The sequence below is a fragment of the Perca fluviatilis genome, chromosome 1 (assembly GCF_010015445.1).
Source record: "Perca fluviatilis chromosome 1, GENO_Pfluv_1.0, whole genome shotgun sequence".
Taxonomy (NCBI): Eukaryota; Metazoa; Chordata; class Actinopteri; order Perciformes; family Percidae; genus Perca; species Perca fluviatilis.
In genome coordinates, this window is record NC_053112.1 from 5,022,810 (window position 1) to 5,037,289 (window position 14,480).

General features: G+C 40.0%; 1 long non-coding RNA gene across 1 annotated transcript; it reads left to right on the forward strand.

The window, feature by feature from the left end:
* The first annotated feature begins 1,220 nt into the window (after positions 1-1,220).
* On the forward strand, positions 1,221-2,113 carry LOC120563689. Its single transcript, XR_005640003.1, has 2 exons — positions 1,221-1,400; positions 1,648-2,113. It is a non-coding gene; the product is annotated as an uncharacterized LOC120563689 (long non-coding RNA).
* The last annotated feature ends 12,367 nt before the right edge of the window (positions 2,114-14,480 follow it).

Here is a 14,480-nt window from a genome sequence, read left to right on the forward strand (position 1 = left end):
TAAAGTAATGGAATTCATTGCCTTGGATGACCAACCCTTCTCAGTTGTAGAGGACGTAGGGTTCCGTAGGCTAATGGGACATATTGAGCCCCGTTACACTGTCCCAAGTAGACGGCATTTCTCGGATGTATGCTTACCCGAAATGTATAACGTTGTGTCAACCCACGTCCATGAGCTCTTGGCTACAGATATTGCAGCCTTTAGCTTCACCACAGATATATGGAGCTCGGATGTCAGTCCCACCAGCATGCTGAGTTTAACGGCACAGTGGATAGACACTGAGTTCAACCTACAAAAGGTTGTTCTTCACTTCGCAAAGAGTTCAGAGGCTCCCTACAGCCGCAGCCATCTCAGATGCTTTTGCCAAAATGTTTGACACTTGGCGTATCGACCCATCAAAGTGCATGCGATAGTGAGTGACAATGCAAGAAATATGACCAAAGCCATGGAAGACAGCAACCTTAAAGGCATAAGGTGCATGGCCCCACGCCTCAACTGGCGGTCAACGAGGAGTGTTGAGTCAGCGCAGTATAAGCGGATGTAATTGCGCGCCGGCAGGAAAATTGTGGGCCATTTCAAGCATTCTCCGCTTGCCTATGGCGCCTACAAGCAATCCAAGAGCAATTGGGAATGCCACCCAACGTCTCCAACAAGATGTGAGCACAAGGTGGAACAGTGCTTATTACATGCTGGAAAGCCTTTTTGCACAAAAGCGAGTCCGGCTTCATACATTGCCGATCACGATGTCCCGGCGACATTCAGCGCATACCAGTGGGTTTTAATAGAGAACATTCTCTCTGCTCTTGCTCTGCTCGTTGCGGCAGATAACGAAGGAGATAAGCTCATCGGGTGCATCTGTGGCAGACGTTATCCCCTTACTAGCAGCATTAAAGCGTCTTTTAGGCAAAGAGGCTGAAACAGACCACGGAGTGAGAACAACAAAAAGTGCGCTCTTAGATGCTGTGAACACTCGTTTTAGCAAGGCAGATTCCGAACCGCTGTACTGCATCGCGACAGTACTTGATCCAAGATATAAGGATCATTACTTGGATGTGGGGAAAAAGCAGCACACAAGGGACATGATACAGGCTGAGTTGGATTTGCAAAAGCCGCTGTGTGATGGAGACGGTCGCATGACGCACAGCGCAGCAGAACGGGGAGATGGCGTGGGAAAAAAGGGCACACGCTACAGATGATGAGCTGCGCAAACCCTTACTGTCTGACATGTTCGAAGAGATTCTCCAAGAGAGCAATCCAAATACCAGTCAGAAGACAAGCTCAACAGCTCAACAACTGGATGCTTTTCTATCAGAAGTCCCCATCCCCAGGAGCAATAACCCTCTTGGATATTGGAGGGCCAATCAAGGCCGCTTTCCCCACCTGGCACAGACGGCACGAAGGTTAGCTATTTAGGAAATTGAATTAAATATGTTATTCATAAAGTTCTTGTTATGCTATATATTTTGAACTATTATACTTTAGTGTGGAAAAATAGAAGGCATATAGCCTACTGGCATTCAAAAGTTTAATTATTTCTTAGGCAGAAAAGAAACACATGCCGTCATCAATTAAAAAACTACAAAAAACTGATAGCCTACAATGTCGATGCTATGAGATAACTGTTTCGATTCTCCGTTCCCATCCTAGATACTTGTCTGCTCCATGCACAAGCACCGATAGCGAGAGACTGTTTAGCGCTGCTTCTCACGTCATCGATGAGAAGAGGAACAGACTTTCATGTCAAAGCAGAGAAGCTCCTTTTCATCAAGAAGAACCTGCCACTTTTCCTGAAGTAGACTTAATTTAGTTTATTAAAGTTGCCTGTTATTTAAATACACTGTCAGAAATAGGGCACTGCCCCATTTGTGTTCAGCCCCCCCGGCGCCCACTTTTTTTTTTTTTTTTTTTCAAGCAGTTGTTAATGCACTTTTTTTGTTGTGAGCATACAGAGTAAATGCAGTTAATTTCTTGTTTAAGGCCGATGTTAGGGGGGCTCAAAGATGGCCAAATAAAAAGTATTTTGTTTTACTAATTTATTTAAGGGTAAATTGTTCTTAAATTAGGTCTTCTGGAATGTTAGAAAACGTTCAGTAAATAAATCGTTTGTATCAAATATGTAATTGATTTTGTTTTATTGAAAAGCAAGACAAAAAAGTTTATAAAGGACATTTAATTGTTTTATTCATGCAATGGTGAAAGATTAAAGCAAAATGAATGAAAAACAGCAAAAGATTTCTGAGGCTGGTGACTCGGATGAACTTAACCTCAGCAGCAGAGGTAATTCTTGGTCTTCCTTTCCTGGGGCGGTCCTCATGTGAGCCAGTTTCGTTGTAGCGCTTGATGGTTTTTGCGACTGCACTTGGGGACACATTCAAAGTTTTCGCAATTTTCTGGACTGACTTACCTTCATTTGTTAAAGTAATGATGGCCACTCGTTTCTCTTTAATTAGCTGATTGGTTCTTGCCACAATATGAATTCTAACCATTGTCCAATAGGGCTGTTGGCTGTGTATCAACCTGACTTCTGCACAACACAACTGATGGTCCCAACCCCATTAATAAGGGAAATAATTCCACTAATTAACCCTGACAAAGCACACCATTGAAGTGAAAACCATATCAGGTGACTACCTCATGAAGCTCATTGAGAGAACACCAAGGGTTTGCAGTGCTATCAAAAAAGCAAAGGGTGGCTACTTTGAGGAATCTAAAATATAAGACATGTTTTCAGTTATTTCACACTTTTGTTAAGTACATAATTCCATATGTGTTCATTCATAGTTTTGATGCCTTCAGTAAGAATCTACAATGTAAATAGTCATGAAAATAAAGAAAACGCATTGAATGAGGTGTGTCCAAACTTTTGGCCTGTACTGTAGGTATAGATATAAAATCTAAAAAATTTTTTATAAATCAGCTAATAATTCAGTGCATTGTAAGTGATACAAGGCTAAAAACGTTTCTATAATTTTCCCAAAAACTGTCCTGAAACATGTATTTTTGGTTTGTTTTGTTTGTTGACGGACAAAGCCAAATGGAAAAAAACTAATTATCGCAAAAGGGGGTAAAACAACTTTAGGCCATATGGTCAAAATTAAATGATTTAATAATAATGTATAACTATAACTTATAACAATAACATATTTCACTAGTAAATTGCTGTTGAACAACAAAAACAACCACCATGGCAAAAGGGTATTTTACAACAACTTTGAATGCACCGCTACGCACCGTCTGTGTTGTTCTTCAGACAAGTAGACAACGGCAGCTGCACACTGCTTAACATACTGCTGTTGGATCCTATACAGTGAAATAAATCACACTTTACACCGTTTAGCTGTCAGCATTTTAATCCTGTTTAATCCATCTGCTAGCTAATGGTAGGCTAACGTTAGCTGCTGACGAGATGGTTACAGCAGTCGAGACCTCATGTAATAAATCATCTCCACGGTCTCCAGATCTCCAAAATAGAGAAAAAGGTTTTATTTTAACCTTTGACCTGATGTGGAAAAAGCTGCTGAGGACAGAATTAATTTGTCTGTTACACCCAGATTTCTGGCTTATGTTTGGACATTTGAAGACCCAATCAAATGAAAACACCAGAGATAATAAAGACTAGGTATTGATTTTAACCCCTGACAGTGTTTGTATTACTGTGGTATTAAACCAATGTGTTTCTCTCTCAGGTTGTCATTCTGCACAAAGAGCTGCTGTGAGTCTCTGGCCTCGGCTCTGGAGTCGAACCCTTCACACCTCAGAGAACTGACGCTGGACCGTAGTGATCCAGGAGAATCAGGTCTGAAGCTGCTGTCTGATTTACAGGAGAACAAAAGATACAAACTGCAGACACTGGTGGTGTCTGAGGGAGTTATTGAAACGGATCAGAACTAAAAGACAACAATGGATCATTTTCTTTCTTCTGTCCGGACCAAATGAGCTGAACTACAGACGTGAAAGTGACCTTAACACTCTGCGCGAAATCGTATACGATTCAAAATGGCACTTTAATCATATTTTAATAATTTAGTAGCCTAAGATTTATTGTCTTACCTTTTTGCAGCTAAAGCTAACGAGTTAGCTGTCACAGGAGTGTCTTTGCTGTCTTTCTAGCCTTCCACGGAAGGTTTGTATCCAGCCTGGAACTTGTGCCTTTTTTTGGGTGGTTGGGCAATAAATCAAACTCTTACATTCAAGATTGATAAACTTAGCGTCCATAATTTATGATTTTGATGCTAACATCCATTTTGTTTCCCATAATGCTTGGGAGATTACTTGAAACCAATGGAAAGCAGTCATCCAAGGGAGAACAAAGATCTTTTTGGGAGAAGAGCTAACTAATTCAAGTCAGAATAGTAACAATGTGACCAAAGATCGTCTATTACCATTCTAAACGGTTCTACAGAGAAGATGGCATCATTGTTTTGATTTTGGGATAAATTTGGGCCTTTTTGAAGAAACGTAAATAGTTATTTACATTAGCCCGCCTCTAAATAAAATAAACATAATCAACATTATAACTAATATAAACAACATTATATGAGTTATAATGTTGATTATTTTATTTTCCACTAATGACTCAAATATAAAAACGGTTTTAGACAACACAAATGCTTGTTTAGCATTGCTGTGTGTGTTATATAAATAAATATGACATTATTATTTTGATCATTGGCATAAGTAAATGTCATTAGGGCAAAAGCGTCTGGACTTTTTATGAAAAACTGTATATATTTGTATACTGTATAAGTTACAATGTTTATTTCTTCAGTTTGACTACCAAGACATGGAAGTGTTAGAGATTGGCTTAGCTTGTATTGCTCTGTGTGATATCAATTAATATCTGTGAGGTTAATGTTCCATTTTAATTATTTGTTTGTCTTTAAGGTCCTACAATCTTGTTTAACATTCCAGTGACCTCACTGCAGCACCGTGTTCTAATAGCCCATTTTTACCTGAAAGAAATGATGTTCATAGATTGACTGTAAACAACAGGGTTGATGTTTTACAAGGTTTTCAGAAAATAAAATCAGACGGACAATGAATTGTAAAATGACCTTAGGTCTGGTAGGGTTAAATGCATCGTGACTTCTTCTCTCTTTAAGGAATCGATGCTCAAAACTCCTCAATCAGAAGTCAGAGGGTATCTGAGCACCAGCTACCAGCTCAGAGATTACTCCTCTCTGTGTAACGTAAAAGCATAATATACTGGGGCGGGACACACACAAACACACACAGAGGAACATGTCCCTCTGCACTCTGAAAAACTAACATTATATTAAAAAGAGCTCAAAACTCCTCAATCAGAAGTCAGAGGGTATCTGAGCACCAGCTACCAGCTCAGAGATTACTCCTCTGTGTAACGTAAGAGCGTAATTTTCTGTGGGGGGGGACACAGAGGAACATGCCCAGTGTTGCCAGGTCTTTTCCTATGACAGTAGCTAACCATAGCTCCAAAAGTTACTAAAAGTCGCTAGATGATGTCATTCGCTCATTTGTACATTGATGACATCATTGTGTAGCAGTATGAGCTACGTCATAACTACCTGCGCACTTCTGGCCAATCATACATTCCGGCGCAGTATAAAAGAGGCCAGTAGCCCGCCCACTGCATTTCTTGCTCGTTGGTGACGGAAGTACGCTGCACTTCCGGGTTGTGCTCACTGCTGTGATTTGTCTGTTCTGGCGTCAGGTAAGGTGGCGGTTGGGCTGCCTCTGCACTCATTTGTCAATCATTCATGGCCGTTATTTTATTATGTATTAAATGTTTGTAGATCGTTGGCTGGCAGGTCCATCTCCCCTCCTTGCCGAGGTAACGCAGTAATGCAAAGAGCACTGATAGCTGTCTGTGCACGTTGCATGTTTCGAGCGTTTTCCCCTCTGGATCGACTCAAACACTGCTTGAACGGTATGTGGGCTAAATGCGGTAGGAATTATAGTTTAGGTTTATTCTGTGTTAATTTTTGTTCTTTTTGTAAATACTAGGGATCGGACTGAAGCTGCTGGAGAGTCTAGTTAGCCGGAGCATTTCAATCACCGGCTGCTGTTTGTTTTTACCTACACACGATTCTACTACAGACTACTATTTGAACTGTGGACTGTTTTGAGGCACACGATCCAAACATTCGCTGCCGCAGCTGAAGAGGCTTGCTGTGGGGCCACTGAGCAACTGTTGTTTGGCCACTGCTACGTGGGCCTGAGTTTTTAATGGGTTAGCCCTCCCTACAATAATGGAGTGAATTAAGTTGTTTTCTTTTTTTCTTTTATTTTCAACTTAGTTAAAAGTTACGTTTGTTAGTTTTCTTTTTTACTATTGAGTTTATTTCTTTATTAGTAGTTTTTTTGAGTTTCTTTTGTTTTGTTCCAGTTGTTTTGTTCTAATTATGATAATTATTTTTATTGGTATTGTTTTGATTTGACAAGTGTTTTTTTGTTGTTTGGAATTGATATCTTGTGTTAAGTTTCTTTTATTTTGCTCTTTTTATTTGTTTGTTTTCAATATTGTTTTGACTCTAGGTTGGGGAGTGAACCCCTTTTAATTGTGTTTTAGTTTTTAGTTGCTGAGAGCTGAAGGTGGTGGTGCTGGTGTCCGGGTGGTGGTATCCCTTTTCCTGTGTGCTGTGCGTTTCCCCGTTTTCATTTGCTGTGTTCACTATTTTTGTTTGCGTGTTCACGGGTGACTTTCCTTGGGATCCTTTACCGTCCTCGTTCCCTTCTCCCCCTCCACTGGTAAGCCTCGCTACATTATTTTTCTTCTCTCCTGTTTTTCGTGTGAATGTGTTTTAAATTGATTGTTGTTAAATTTATTGATTTTTTGGAATAAAAAAACGTATTGTTTTGAAAGTTGAACCTCGTCTATGGCGCCTTTTGTATGCTGACCTGTGTGACCTTAAATATATCAATCTTGCAATCGGAAGTAAAAATCATTCATTAGTAAGTACTGGTTCTAGCTAATTCTCTGGGCGAAATTCCCAGGGTGGCGTTATCGGTGTTTGATTTTGTCAGCTCTCGTGCCGCCACAATTGCTTATCATTTGCATAAAGCTGAGTGGTTGTGTCTGCTGCTGAAGAGTAGTGGGAGAGAGATGAAGAAGAGCCGGAGACTTTGATTACTCAGCTGGGATTTAAGAAGTATGTTCAGGAATGAATTACAATAAAATATATCTTGCTTTCCCCTTAATGGTCTGAAGACATTACAGTAATTGCTAGTCGCTAGTTAGACATGAAGTCGCTAAATCTAGAGAGAAATTTGCAAAGTTGGCAACAATCTACGTCTCCTGCACTTTTTCAGAAGGCAGTTTTTTAATAACCGGTTGGGTTTTCTGATTTCTTTGCTTGGTATGTTTATGCTTCTGTAAAGCACTTCAAATTGCCTTTGTCTGTGAAAGTTAAAGAAAATAATTTACCATGTTACTTTTGTGCAATGTTTAATGAAAGAGATGGGGCATATAATCTAAGAGGACAATATATGTTCAAACAAGCTCTTGTGTGAACTGCTGTTAAAAGCATGTGTGCTTCTTCCTTTATCAGATAGGAAAGCTGAGTTATGAAAGGGGGGAAGACATGCAGGAAAACTGTCAAACGTCGGACTTGAAGCCTGGATCTTCTGCATCGAGAAACAAACCTCTGCATATACCCAACCGCTCTACCAACTGAGCTAACCGGCCACGTCTACTCTTTTTAAGCTTTGTGGACGTTGTTTAACGTCCCATTTCAATTCAATTCAATTTTATTTATAGTATCAAATCATAACATAAGTTATCTCGAGACACTTTACAGATAGAGTAGGTCTAGACCACACTCTATAATTTACAAAGCCCCAACAATTCCAGCAATTACAGTAATTCCCTCAAGAGCAAGCAGTGCGACAGTGGCGAGGAAAAACTCCCTCTTGGGAAGAAACCTGGGACAGACCCAGGCTCTTGGTAGGAGGTGTCTGACGGGCCGGTTTGGGATATGATGAACAGTGGCGATAGTAGTCACATTAATAATGGAACAGTGACTTCAAATGGTAGTCGTAGTAGTTCATGTCATATCAGGGCGCTGCAGGGCGTTACAGGATGTAGCGTGGCCCAGCAGAGCATGGATGGACGTAACAGGAAGCAGCAGGGTTCAGCAGGAAGCAGCATGACATTGCAGGGCACCGCTGAGCTCAGCAGGGAGTGCAGCAGGACCACGGCGACAGCTGCAACCAGGGTCTTGGTGCCAACGTTCTCCAAGGAAATACGCTGGGTGCAAAAACACAAGGACTCCGGGGAGTAAACTCCCCAGAAGCTAGGATTAGTAACAAGCATTTCTGGGACGGGATGCACACAAATGGTAATAGAAAGGGAGAGGAGAGAGCAGCTCAGTGTGTCAAAGGAAGGAAGGAAGTCCCCCGGCAGGCTAGAACTATAACAGCGTAACTAAGAGAGACAGGTCATAAGGAGAGGTAGCCTGTTCGGGCTTTGAACTCTCCCCTGCCGGATCGGGCTTTGCTGGCCTGCCTCCCTCTACTTTTTTTATATTATTAATCTAACGACTATGAAGAGAAGCATGTGGGCCAGTTAGGTGGACACTGCAACTCCTCACTCCCTAACTATAAGCTTTATCAAATAGGAGAGTTTTAAGTTTATTCTTGAATGAGGTGACAGTTTCTGCCCCCCGAACCCAGATCGGGAGCTGGTTCCATAGGAGAGGAGCCTGATAACTGAAGGCTCTGGCTCCCATTCTACTTTTAGAGACTCTAGGTACCACCAGTAACTCTGCATTCTGGGAGTGCAGTGGGACAATAAGGTATTAGGAGCTCTTCTAAATATGATGGTGCTTGACCATTTAGAGCTTTGTAGGTTTCACACCTGAAAGTCCGGACCAAGGTTCATGTTCTTGCATTTGAGCCGGTTTGGTTTCACGCTGCAGTTATGCAAGCGCACTAAAGAACTCTACGTGACAAAACTACGTCCTGTGGTCATCACATACGTGAGCTGCATCTCCCGACAGTTGTAACTGATGGGTTGGTAGACGGTATCCTCTCTCTGGTTTTGAGTTTTTCCAGCTGACTGCTGCTCTCCCCATGCTGCTAACTTATTTCTCTCTCTAATATAAGCTGCTCTGTTTTAGGCTACAAAAACATACATACAGCTAAAATTCAACCGCAAGGAAACTAATATATGCAGACAGCGTAGCGCAATGGTAAACACTGCAGCAGTAATGTGTCCAACTCAGCTCAGAACAGAGAATTGTCCTTTCCTTCCATAATGTGCATCATATTAAACGTTACCTGCATATATCACAAGTACTTAAGACTAGAAATAATTCACAAAAGAAATTCCCCATTAATTTGACTGTCAAAGCTGAAATAAAAAACAAGTTTTTTTCATTTATAATCTCTTGAATAGAGGATAGAAGACATGAAATGATAACTAAACAATGATTATTCTGTTCATTATATTTCATATCACATGAAGTATGCACTCCTTTAACTTTCACAAGCAAAAAAATAAATATATATACGGTATAAATTTTTTTTAAATCTGGTGATGAAGTCATCACCATGGTAGTGTCACGTCACCACCAGTATTGTGGTGATGCAGTTATCGTTACAGCCTTAAGTACTAGTGTTGTTCTAGTGGTACTAAGTGTCAGATGATTTAGTAGTTGGTAGGTGGTTGACTGAATAGAAATATAACAAAAACTGTGTGGGAACTAAAGAAATAATAGCTTTAACCCTTGTGTTGTCTTCTCGTTGACCTGCAACTTTTTGTCCAAATTTAAAACAAAAATTGGTCCACACTTTTCTCAATTTTCACGACAATTTTGTCACTTTTTCCGCTATTTTTTTCAGGGGTTGGCGCTTTTTTGACATTTAGTCCATATTTTTCATTGTTCTTGTATCTTTTTTTTTCTTTTTCAAAATGCTATAAAATTGAATAAAACACAAATTCAATGAAAGTAGTGAACTGATCATTTATTTTACGGAACCATCCACGTTTATTTTTTTTTGACAATGTGGTTGACAGAAACACACATTTTCTGATATAAAAACAGTTTTAAAATGGGTCATTTGACCAGAGGACAACAGGATGGTTAACAGGGCAAAGTAAATGGTTTAAAAAGGTTTGTCTTGTTGTCGGTATGATTTGGGTTGGAAAATATCCAGACAATTGCTCTTTAAATCTTTTGTAAATGAGTAGAGAGCTTTTTATTGCTTTTGTTTTATAGTGCCAAATCATAAGTGATCTTTTCATACAGAGTAGGTCTAGACCACACTCCAAGACTTTATGATTCACACAGTCCCATAATTTCCTTCATGAGCAACAGCAAGGTGCAAAATGTATTCGTTAATGTGTTAAACCTTTCTTTTAACAGGCAGGCATGTCAAACAGACCTGTCTCTATGGTAGGCGGCCATTTGCCTTGACCGCTTTGGAGGGAGAGATCAATTAATATTTATATTTATTAATATTTAATCTCCTAAACATTCCTATCAAACTTAGCGATATCAATCAATCATGTTTTGCTATTTTGTGAAGATGTGTGATATGCAAAAGTAATGGTTTGAATCAATAACCTTTTCAAGCTTCATGCTCCATATGTACGTGATCTTTAAACAACCAAGCTAAGCTGAATTTAAAACTTTGAACTGTTATTAATGTACTACTCATGCATCTTTTTATTCTACTTACATTAAATCTATAAATTAAACATTTAACAAATGTAATAATCTGAGCATTTACTAGCTACAGATGCATGTCATTTGTCATTACTACACTTGTTGCAAAGTCCCCACTAATCATGTTCAATGGGAATTTGTATTATTATAATTATTATTAACATGCAAATGAGGTCCCCACCAACAATGTTAACTCGGTTTTGTATAAGTCCCCACGTAGGATGGTCAAGTAATTACTTTATCAATTCAGATGTTTGAAGTTGTGTATAAACTAACAAGGCTATGGTGAGTATACCAGATTTGTTTCATACCTCTAGCACCTTTAGAAAGGGTGGTCCCCACAAGTGATTATTTTAAAGTTGGTCCTCATCCAACATGTAAACTGGTATGTGTGTGTGTTTGTTAGTGTGTGGGGTCTGTTTATGTGCAATTGTGTGTGGTGTCTGTGTGTGTCTTTTTTTTTTTTCATACCTCTAGCACCTTTAGAAAGGGTGGTCCCCACAAGGGATTATTTTAAAGTTGGTCCTCATCCAACATGTAAACCAGTAAGTGTTTGTGTGTGTTTGTTGGTGTGTGGTGCCTGTGTATGTGTGGTGTCGGTGTGCGTTTGTGTTTTCTGTGTGTATACTTCTATACTTGTAGTACCTTTAAAAAACGGGTGTTCCCCAAGTGTAAAACAGTATGTACATGTGTGTGTGAGTGGTGCGTTTGTGTATGTGGTTGTGAGTGTGTGTATTGCTGCGAGTGTGTATTGCTGCGAGTGTGTGCGTTGCTGCGAGTGTGTATTGCTGCGAGTGTGTGTGTTGTGTGTTGCTGCGAGTGTGTGTGTTGTGTGTTGCGCGGTGTGTGTGTGTGTGTGTTGCGCGGGTGAGTGTATTGCTGCGAGTGTGTGTGTGTTGTGTGTTGCTGCGGTGTGTGTGTTGTGTGTTGCTGCGAGTGTGTGAGTGTGTGTGTTGCTGCGAGTGTGCGAGTGTGTGTGTTGCTGGGAGTGTGTGTGTTTTGGGCCTGCAGAATAAAAACATTTAAAAACGACGACACGGCTCTGTGTGTTGTAGGAGTTTGGTTTAATATTGTATTGAAAAATAAATTAACTAAAATAATTTTAAAATGCAACAGAAGACAAAAAGAAAAAGAAAAAACAGATCCAGATTATAAACATTCTTTACCAGCAGGGGGTGGAATCGCAGTGCTCGCGTAAGATTAAAATGTACAAATATTTATATATAAAAAAGGAATTTATTAGACATATCCACAAATCACGAAAGCATTCCTTTACATCCAGTGAGCTGAATCTCGTCTCTACCACCCGATAACCGTTGTTCTTCCAGCTACAAAAAGGTCTAGAAAAGTTATATTTATATATGTATATATTTCATACACATGCCCAGTGTGAGGATGAGGCTGTACAAAAACTTAAAAACTGTACACAAACAAAAAGCACACAGCGGTGATGTTGTGGATGGAATGATGAATAAATTAAGAAAATAGGATTCAGGGAAACAACATGATGACGCCGATGTTTGGAATTAACCTTTCAGTCACAGATTTGGCTTTTAAAAAACAGAAAACCAGGGATGCACTCAATCCAGGATTTGGCTTCGGCTGAATATTGGGCTTTTTTACAGGGTTGGGTTTCTGCAGAACCTTAGAATTTTTTCCCAGCGAACCGAACCCTACGCTTGCACTCTGTTTGGCAGTACTTTCAGTCAAAAGAAGGCCATTCAAGTCCAACTACATGTTCAATCTGTTCAATGCTGATTGGTCTGGTGGTGGCGAGGACCCTAAACTATACACAACATGGCCGCTGTTACAACATCTGGTCTGAAACATCTGAAAGAATACGAGTTGTGCACGAAGGAATCTCCAGACAGCAGCCAGAATGCAGCAACTTCAGGTACGGCAAAGGAAGGACAGTCCCTGTTTACTTCATTCATGTGTTTACTGGGTTCATGGACTGAGGATGGGAGGAGGAGTCAGCACAATCTCAACCAGGGGGTTCAGGATTCAGACCAACCCCAAAATCTGGATTTGGTGCATCCCTATCTTTGAATGAACATTTCAGTCGCCAGTCATAGAACCACTGACTATTTCATCAAAGTGCTCATGTTTTATGAGAGGAAATGTTTTTAGTGTTTATGGTTCTTTAATAAGAACAACCACGAGGCGGTTCACTCCTTCAGGAGGAATGACGGAGAGGGAATGAATAACACTCTGGTGTAAAATAACGGGAGCAACTGATTTAAAAAGCTTTACTCTCTGAAAAGCTGGCTGAGGTTCAGGTTCAATGTCTAGAAGCCTTAGATCCCTAAAATAATCATCCAGAGATCATTAGATACTTTAGGAACCGTTCATACTTTAACTTTCTTTCTTGGAGATTAATGTTGTGTTTGTACGTTTAGTTCCCAGAAGGATAAACTGTTCTGTGAAGAAATAGTTCCCAACTTCAGACACGAGATCCGGCTGAACGTCTTCCTGTTCTTTCACAATAAAAACGTAACTGGGAGTAAATTTGATCCTTTAAAGTAATTGAAAACACACAAAAAGAGTTAATACTGAAAATCATGATCATTTCATTACTGATAATCTGAAAATAAACAAATCCATCAATCAAAGAAAATAATCAAGATGCTACGTCGAGGCTCAGCTGTTCTTTAACTTACAGTTCTACTTTCAGCTTCTTTATCTTCTAGTTCTACTTTCAGAGTCGGACAAACTCATGGACATTTGGGAGAGGAACAGTCTGCAGAAACCGTTGTCTCTACGCAGAAAGAGTCATAAAAGCATCTGAATCCTGAAGATTTTGTTTGAAATTAGTAGATTTAAATAAAGATTATTAAATAAAGAATAATCACGTTGAGTTGAGCCGAGTTTAGTGCTAACACCACGTAGTTTGTGAAGATGCAAAAGGACAAAATATTTGTACACTATGTGGGTTTAAAGATCTTACTAACATTCTGAGCAAATTCAAAAAAACACTGTTTGACTCCGATTTAACTACGGCTTGATTTCTGTATTTAAAACATTAAAAAAGAGAATTCCGGTCAATTTCAACCCGTAGCTCTGTTTGTAAATTAGGAGTACTGTCAGTAGCAAGAAAAACAAAAACAATCGGTGCCGCCTACACCGAGTTATCCTCCTGCTAGATTTTGCACCCAACAGTCTTAAACGGGGCAAGTTTTAAAACATGTTTTTAGCCTCTAAACAACTTTTATGCCTTTCTGTAACATCTACTGCAGTCAAATTTGCGGTGTTCCCTCGGAAGGAATAACTGCACATGGCCAAGCACTTGTAATGGCATTTGAAACCTGTTTAGAGGCTAAAAACACATTTAAAACTTGCCCCGTTTAAGACTGTTGGGTGCAAAATCTAGCAGGAGGATAACTCTGTGTAGGCGGCACAGATTGGTTTCGTTTTTCTCGCTACTGACAGCACTCCTAATTTACAAACAACAGAGCTCCGGGTTGAAATCGACCGGAATTCTCCTTTAACGTATTGAACATCTGAGACAGGTATCTGCTCATACATCGGCGTACATAAACTAGTTAAAAACAGCGTGGTGTGAGTAAGAACGATGAACAATGAGTGATGCTAAGCTAACGTTTACTCAGAGCTTTCGACCCGAGACCTGGACCGAGGTCATGTGGAGAGACGGTGGAAAGATCCAGAAACCAACAACTGTGGTGGAGAATGAGTTGAATCGGTTGTTCCTCTAATGAACAGTATGAACAGAGGTTATGGTCTGTCACACAGGGATGCACCGAATCCAGGATTCAGATTCAGCCGAATATTGGGCTTTCTGACGGGGTTGGGTTTCTGCCGAACCCTACGCTTGTG